The sequence below is a fragment of the Pararge aegeria genome (genome assembly GCF_905163445.1).
Source record: "Pararge aegeria chromosome 1 unlocalized genomic scaffold, ilParAegt1.1 SUPER_1_unloc_1, whole genome shotgun sequence".
NCBI lineage: Eukaryota > Metazoa > Arthropoda > Insecta > Lepidoptera > Nymphalidae > Pararge > Pararge aegeria.
In genome coordinates this window covers 6,706-15,000 of record NW_024396975.1, presented here as the reverse complement: position 1 = coordinate 15,000, position 8,295 = coordinate 6,706, and positions in this window count along the sequence as shown.

Here is an 8,295-nt window from a genome sequence, read left to right as displayed (position 1 = left end):
TAGGTTAGGTTAGGTTAGGTTAGGTTAGGTTAGGTTAGGTTAGGTTAGGTTAGGTTAGGTTAGGTTAGGTTAGGTTAGGTTAGGTTTTTTTTTTTTTTTTTTTTTTTTTTTTTTTTTAAATACTCCAAGGTTCCTTGGAGCAACCCTTTTCCTCCGACATGGTGGTCGGAGACCTTGTACATCCGTTTTCTATTTCATAGAACTTAGTTAAGGATAATATAGATATAATAAGATTATTGTTTTATTGTATGTTGTTTCATTTGATATGCTATAATATTAAATATGTTTATTTCTTTTATTCTTATAATATAAGGTAAACATATTTCTTTCATTATGCATGCTGTAGTGTTGTGGTATGGTTGCTGTTTACGTTTGTGTATTGTGTTATGTGTTTGAGTGCTGTGTAATTGTTTCTATGGTTCTTGGTTGTAGATATATTTGAATGCGTTGTGTCTTATTTATCGTTCCAATTTGTATTTCTATGTAATTTCTTTATTTATTTATTATAATTAGGGTAATGAAAAGGGTCAGAATTTATTATTTATTGTTTATTAATTTTAACAACTATTTTTAAAAGATATTTATATATAAGTGATAGATAATTAGTATAATATGAATACCTAATTTGTTAACTCAGTAACCAACTCAATATTCATACATTATACATTTTATTTTGCCGGTGATCAAACTTGGCGACGCATTGGTGGTAATCTCGGATACGGTTGTGATGATGGCGACATTTGGTGGGTGGAATTTCCTAGTTATTATATTGTAGATTTTTGGTTTTGTAAGGGCTAATAGTTGTGTTTTATTTTTAATTTTTCCGCTGTTATTTTCCATCAAAATTTGTTCGGATTTCGCATGAAACCCGCTCAATTTTGTTTTATAGCATTGTGTGTGAATATTAGATATTATAATTTTTTTGTATTTTAGTATTATTGTGCCGTGATCCGAGCTCACCACTCTGCCATCGCTCAGTTCATGCGAGGCTATATCTGTGACGCCTTCAGCAATAGGCGACGCTCATTCTTGCTAGCCCGTCCCATTTTTTTCGAATTGGACATTCTTTAGAAAAAGTGTCATGATCCGCCTTTTCCAATTTAGCCACCCGGCAGTTACGGCATGTCGCCTTTTCGCCTGCTGTCCAGTGGGGGCAATCTCTGCGCAGGTGCGGCCCGGTGCAATGACTGCACTGGTCTACCGCCTCCGCGCAGAGCTTCTTGCCATGTCCGTATGCCAGACATCGTGTGCATTGGATCAATGGCGATTGGTCTTCAACCAGCACCCTCTGCAGATCGATATGCGCCCTGCCTACTTGTGTCAGGCTTTGCCATACTGGTGGCGATACCTGCAGGACTGCGTGGCACTCGAGCGGATTTCTTGCCTTCCGTCGATACCTCACAGCAGCCCTGTAGTTTCCTTCAGGTATCGCCCCCAGTATGTGCGCATTTTGTGTTTGCAGGGCGCATAGTATGTCCTCATCTGTGTTGTAGTTAAGGACGTTCTTGAGAATGACTAGGGGGTCCTTATTCTCTTTTTCCTCTATGAGAAGTGTTGGGTTTCCAGACCTAAGCCTATCCGCCACCTTGGCCAGCTCGTCCCGGGTTTGGCAACCCAACACCACTTTTTGGTCTCTAACTTTCCTGAGCCTGTCCACTCGCAGGCCGGAGGTTTTCGCACTCACTGCATTCCGTATCTTGCCGATGACATCTTCGCTTGTGTCCTGAGTGTCAGCTGAGGATATAATTAGTGAATGGACAGACTGAGGATGAGGGATAAGAGTCGGGGCCGATTTTGTGGTTGCGGCCATGGCCGCATAGGTAACGCCGTTGGTTTCCAGATTTACGCATAGCTGGTTCACTGCAGTTCTGACGGCTCCCATGTCAGCCCTAGCCGCAGCCACAATTTCCCTTTGCTGTTCAAGTTCTGTTTTGAGCTCCTTTGACCAGTCAGTGGAAACAGTCGGGACGACGGGAGACGGAGAGCAGGCCTCATACCTCTCGACAACTGAGTATAAGCCGTAGAGGCAATCGGTCACTGTCCCTTTTATAGTTGCTTTTATGTTGCCCGACTGCTCCAACTGATTTAAAGCCTCTTCGTAGATACGCTTTGCTAGTGATGTCAGATCCTCCATTGGACATTCAAGAGCCATATCCACGAAGGAGGCAGAACTAGAGCTTTGCTCGAACAGCTGCCTACGAGTGCTCAAGTCGACAAGCTTTAAATTTATTTTCTTTGATCTGGTCGATCTGGGTGCGACTGCTTTGGTAGAAGGCGACATGTCCTTGATTATAGCGATTGGTAATTGATAATTAAACTAACCTAACCAGGAATTAAGATAAACCTATAATGTCAAGTGGTGAGAGGGGTAAAGTGCCTCTCAACAGTCAATAAAAATAATAATTTAATAAAGACTAAAGACTAAGGTTGTGTATAGGGCAACCCCAGGCGTCAGACACACGATCCCACCCAAAGGTCACTAAATTGGTCTTTAAAGTTTTTGCCGGTCTCTTTACGGTATTGCTCCTCTCCTACACCCACAATAACCGATATAGGGCGGGTTGGGTGGGCAAGCAGGCCAGGAATCGCACCCCGACAGTGGACTCGTAAAAAGTCTCGACCAGGAGCGGCGGTAAGTGTGTTTAGTAGTCAATTTCTTGAATGAAATCACTCAAAGTATGGCAGTTTTGTAGGGCCTATGAAGCCTCGGTTCAAAATTTTTGTCTTTTTAGACAGTCTAAAGTGTGCGAAATTCGCGTGCGCGCCGCTCTCGCGCGTGCGGGTGTCGTGCAGTCCAGTGAGGAGCACACGCTTATGTGGAAATTTTGTTTGAAAATTTAGAAACTCGGAAAATTTTCGGAAAAAGTCCAAAATTTTTCCAGTGAAATTAATTATTTTTCTTTTTGCAGGGTGGCGCAGAAGGCCAGGAATCGCACCCCGACAGTGGACTCGTAAAAAGTCTCGACCAGGAGCGGCGGTAAGTGTGTTTAGTAGTCAATTTCTTGAATGAAATCACTCAAAGTATGGCAGTTTTGTAGGGCCTATGAAGCCTCGGTTCAAAATTTTTGTCTTTTTAGACAGTCTAAAGTGTGCGAAATTCGCGTGCGCGCCGCTCTCGCGCGTGCGGGTGTCGTGCAGTCCAGTGAGGAGCACACGCTTATGTGGAAATTTTGTTTGAAAATTTAGAAACTCGGAAAATTTTCGGAAAAAGTCCAAAAATTTTCCAGTGAAATTAATTATTTTTCTTTTTGCAGGGTGGCGCAGAAGGCCAGGAATCGCACCCCGACAGTGGACTCGTAAAAAGTCTCGACCAGGAGCGGCGGTAAGTGTGTTTAGTAGTCAATTTCTTGAATGAAATCACTCAAAGTATGGCAGTTTTGTAGGGCCTATGAAGCCTCGGTTCAAAATTTTTGTCTTTTTAGACAGTCTAAAGTGTGCGAAATTCGCGTGCGCGCCGCTCTCGCGCGTGCGGGTGTCGTGCAGTCCAGTGAGGAGCACACGCTTATGTGGAAATTTTGTTTGAAAATTTAGAAACTCGGAAAATTTTCGGAAAAACTCCAAAATTTTTCCAGTGAAATTAATTATTTTTCTTTTTGCAGGGTGGCGCAGAAGGCCAGGAATCGCACCCCGACAGTGGACTCGTAAAAAGTCTCGACCAGGAGCGGCGGTAAGTGTGTTTAGTAGTCAATTTCTTGAATGAAATCACTCAAAGTATGGCAGTTTTGTAGGGCCTATGAAGCCTCGGTTCAAAATTTTTGTCTTTTTAGACAGTCTAAAGTGTGCGAAATTCGCGTGCGCGCCGCTCTCGCGCGTGCGGGTGTCGTGCAGTCCAGTGAGGAGCACACGCTTATGTGGAAATTTTGTTTGAAAATTTAGAAACTCGGAAAATTTTCGGAAAAAGTCCAAAAATTTTCCAGTGAAATTAATTATTTTTCTTTTTGCAGGGTGGCGCAGAAGGCCAGGAATCGCACCCCGACAGTGGACTCGTAAAAAGTCTCGACCAGGAGCGGCGGTAAGTGTGTTTAGTAGTCAATTTCTTGAATGAAATCACTCCGGTTAGGTTAGGTTAGGTTAGGTTAGGTTAGGTTAGGTTAGGTTAGGTTAGGTTAGGTTAGGTTAGGTTAGGTTAGGTTAGGTTAGGTTAGGTTAGGTTAGGTTAGGTTAGGTTAGGTTAGGTTAGGTTAGGTTAGGTTAGGTTAGGTTAGGTTAGGTTAGGTTAGGTTAGGTTAGGTTAGGTTAGGTTAGGTTAGGTTAGGTTAGGTTAGGTTAGGTTAGGTTAGGTTAGGTTAGGTTAGGTTAGGTTAGGTTACGTTAGGTTAGGTTAGGTTAGGTTAGGTTAGGTTAGGTTAGGTTAGGTTAGGTTAGGTTAGGTTAGGTTAGGTTAGGTTAGGTTAGGTTAGGTTAGGTTAGGTTAGGTTAGGTTAGGTTAGGTTAGGTTAGGTTAGGTTAGGTTAGGTTAGGTTAGGTTAGGTTAGGTTAGGTTAGGTTAGGTTAGGTTAGGTTAGGTTAGGTTAGGTTAGGTTAGGTTAGGTTAGGTTAGGTTAGGTTAGGTTAGGTTAGGTTAGGTTAGGTTAGGCTAGGTTAGGTTAGGTTAGGTTAGGTTAGGTTAGGTTAGGTTAGGTTAGGTTAGGTTAGGTTAGGTTAGGTTAGGTTAGGTTAGGTTAGGTTAGGTTAGGTTAGGTTAGGTTAGGTTAGGTTAGGTTACGTTAGGTTAGGTTAGGTTAGGTTAGGTTAGGTTAGGTTAGGTTAGGTTAGGTTAGGTTAGGTTAGGTTAGGTTAGGTTAGGTTAGGTTAGGTTAGGTTAGGTTAGGTTAGGTTAGGTTAGGTTAGGTTAGGTTAGGTTAGGTTAGGTTAGCTTAGGTTAGGTTAGGTTAGGTTAGGTTAGGTTAGGTTAGGTTAGGTTAGGTTAGGTTAGGTTAGGTTAGGTTAGGTTAGGTTAGGTTAGGTTAGGTTAGGTTAGGTTAGGTTAGGTTAGGTTAGGTTAGGTTAGGTTAGGTTAGGTTAGGTTAGGTTAGGTTAGGTTAGGTTAGGTTAGGTTAGGTTAGGTTAGGTTAGGTTAGGTTAGGTTAGGTTAGGTTAGGTTAGGTTAGGTTAGGTTAGGTTAGGTTAGGTTAGGTTAGGTTAGGTTAGGTTAGGTTAGGTTAGGTTAGGTTAGGTTAGGTTAGGTTAGGTTAGGTTAGGTTAGGTTAGGTTAGGTTAGGTTAGGTTAGGTTAGGTTAGGTTAGGTTAGGTTAGGTTAGGTTAGGTTAGGTTAGGTTAGGTTAGGTTAGGTTAGGTTAGGTTAGGTTAGGTTAGGTTAGGTTAGGTTAGGTTAGGTTAGGTTAGGTTAGGTTAGGTTAGGTTAGGTTAGGTTAGGTTAGGTTAGGTTAGGTTAGGTTAGGTTAGGTTAGGTTAGGTTAGGTTAGGTTAGGTTAGGTTAGGTTAGGTTAGGTTAGGTTAGGTTAGGTTAGGTTAGGTTAGGTTAGGTTAGGTTAGGTTAGGTTAGGTTAGGTTAGGTTAGGTCAGGTTAGGTTAGGTTAGGTTAGGTTAGGTTAGGTTAGGTTAGGTTAGGTTAGGTTAGGTTAGGTTAGGTTAGGTTAGGTTAGGTTAGGTTAGGTTAGGTTAGGTTAGGTTAGGTTAGGTTAGGTTAGGTTAGGTTAGGTTAGGTTAGGTTAGGTTAGGTTAGGTTAGGTTAGGTTAGGTTAGGTTAGGTTAGGTTAGGTTAGGTTAGGTTAGGTTAGGTTAGGTTAGGTTAGGTTAGGTTAGGTTAGGTTAGGTTAGGTTAGGTTAGGTTAGGTTAGGTTAGGTTAGGTTAGGTTAGGTTAGGTTAGGTTAGGTTAGGTTAGGTTAGGTTAGGTTAGGTTAGGTTAGGTTAGGTTAGGTTAGGTTAGGTTAGGTTAGGTTAGGTTAGGTTAGGTTAGGTTAGGTTAGGTTAGGTTAGGTTAGGTTAGGTTAGGTTAGGTTAGGTTAGGTTAGGTTAGGTTAGGTTAGGTTAGGTTAGGTTAGGTTAGGTTAGGTTAGGTTAGGTTAGGTTAGGTTAGGTTAGGTTAGGTTAGGTTAGGTTAGGTTAGGTTAGGTTAGGTTAGGTTAGGTTAGGTTAGGTTAGGTTAGGTTAGGTTAGGTTAGGTTAGGTTAGGTTAGGTTAGGTTAGGTTAGGTTAGGTTAGGTTAGGTTAGGTTAGGTTAGGTTAGGTTAGGTTAGGTTAGGTTAGGTTAGGTTAGGTTAGGTTAGGTTAGGTTAGGTTAGGTTAGGTTAGGTTAGGTTAGGTTAGGTTAGGTTAGGTTAGGTTAGGTTAGGTTAGGTTAGGTTAGGTTAGGTTAGGTTAGGTTAGGTTAGGTTAGGTTAGGTTAGGTTAGGTTAGGTTAGGTTAGGTTAGGTTAGGTTAGGTTAGGTTAGGTTAGGTTAGGTTAGGTTAGGTTAGGTTAGGTTAGGTTAGGTTAGGTTAGGTTAGGTTAGGTTAGGTTAGGTTAGGTTAGGTTAGGTTAGGTTAGGTTAGGTTAGGTTAGGTTAGGTTAGGTTAGGTTAGGTTAGGTTAGGTTAGGTTAGGTTAGGTTAGGTTAGGTTAGGTTAGGTTAGGTTAGGTTAGGTTAGGTTAGGTTAGGTTAGGTTAGGTTAGGTTAGGTTAGGTTAGGTTAGGTTAGGTTAGGTTAGGTTAGGTTAGGTTAGGTTAGGTTAGGTTAGGTTAGGTTAGGTTAGGTTAGGTTAGGTTAGGTTAGGTTAGGTTAGGTTAGGTTAGGTTAGATTAGGTTAGGTTAGGTTAGGTTAGGTTAGGTTAGGTTAGGTTAGGTTAGGTTAGGTTAGGTTAGGTTAGGTTAGGTTAGGTTAGGTTAGGTTAGGTTAGGTTAGGTTAGGTTAGGTTAGGTTAGGTTAGGTTAGGTTAGGTTAGGTTAGGTTAGGTTAGGTTAGGTTAGGTTAGGTTAGGTTAGGTTAGGTTAGGTTAGGTTAGGTTAGGTTAGGTTAGGTTAGGTTAGGTTAGGTTAGGTTAGGTTAGGTTAGGTTAGGTTAGGTTAGGTTAGGTTAGGTTAGGTTAGGTTAGGTTAGGTTAGGTTAGGTTAGGTTAGGTTAGGTTAGGTTAGGTTAGGTTAGGTTAGGTTAGGTTAGGTTAGGTTAGGTTAGGTTAGGTTAGGTTAGGTTAGGTTAGGTTAGGTTAGGTTAGGTTAGGTTAGGTTAGGTTAGGTTAGGTTAGGTTAGGTTAGGTTAGGTTAGGTCAGGTTAGGTTAGGTTAGGTTAGGTTAGGTTAGGTTAGGTTAGGTTAGGTTAGGTTAGGTTAGGTTAGGTTAGGTTAGGTTAGGTTAGGTTAGGTTAGGTTAGGTTAGGTTAGGTTAGGTTAGGTTAGGTTAGGTTAGGTTAGGTTAGGTTAGGTTAGGTTAGGTTAGGTTAGGTTAGGTTAGGTTAGGTTAGGTTAGGTTAGGTTAGGTTAGGTTAGGTTAGGTTAGGTTAGGTCAGGTTAGGTTAGGTTAGGTTAGGTTAGGTTAGGTTAGGTTAGGTTAGGTTAGGTTAGGTTAGGTTAGGTTAGGTTAGGTTAGGTTAGGTTAGGTTAGGTTAGGTTAGGTTAGGTTAGGTTAGGTTAGGTTAGGTTAGGTTAGGTTAGGTTAGGTTAGGTTAGGTTAGGTTAGGTTAGGTTAGGTTAGGTTAGGTTAGGTTAGGTTAGGTTAGGTTAGGTTAGGTTAGGTTAGGTTAGGTTAGGTTAGGTTAGGTTAGGTTAGGTTAGGTTAGGTTAGGTTAGGTTAGGTTAGGTTAGGTTAGGTTAGGTTAGGTTAGGTTAGGTTAGGTTAGGTTAGGTTAGGTTAGGTTAGGTTAGGTTAGGTTAGGTTAGGTTAGGTTAGGTTAGGTTAGGTTAGGTTAGGTTAGGTTAGGTTAGGTTAGGTTAGGTTAGGTTAGGTTAGGTTAGGTTAGGTTAGGTTAGGTTAGGTTAGGTTAGGTTAGGTTAGGTTAGGTTAGGTTAGGTTAGGTTAGGTTAGGTTAGGTTAGGTTAGGTTAGGTTAGGTTAGGTTAGGTTAGGTTAGGTTAGGTTAGGTTAGGTTAGGTTAGGTTAGGTTAGGTTAGGTTAGGTTAGGTTAGGTTAGGTTAGGTTAGGTTAGGTTAGGTTAGGTTAGGTTAGGTTAGGTTAGGTTAGGTTAGGTTAGGTTAGGTTAGGTTAGGTTAGGTTAGGTTAGGTTAGGTTAGGTTAGGTTAGGTTAGGTTAGGTTAGGTTAGGTTAGGTTAGGTTAGGTTAGGTTAGGTTAGGTTAGGTTAGGTTAGGTTAGGTTAGGTTAGGTTAGGTTAGGTTAGGTTAGGTTAGGTTAGGTTAGGTTAGGTTAGGTTAGGTTAGGTTAG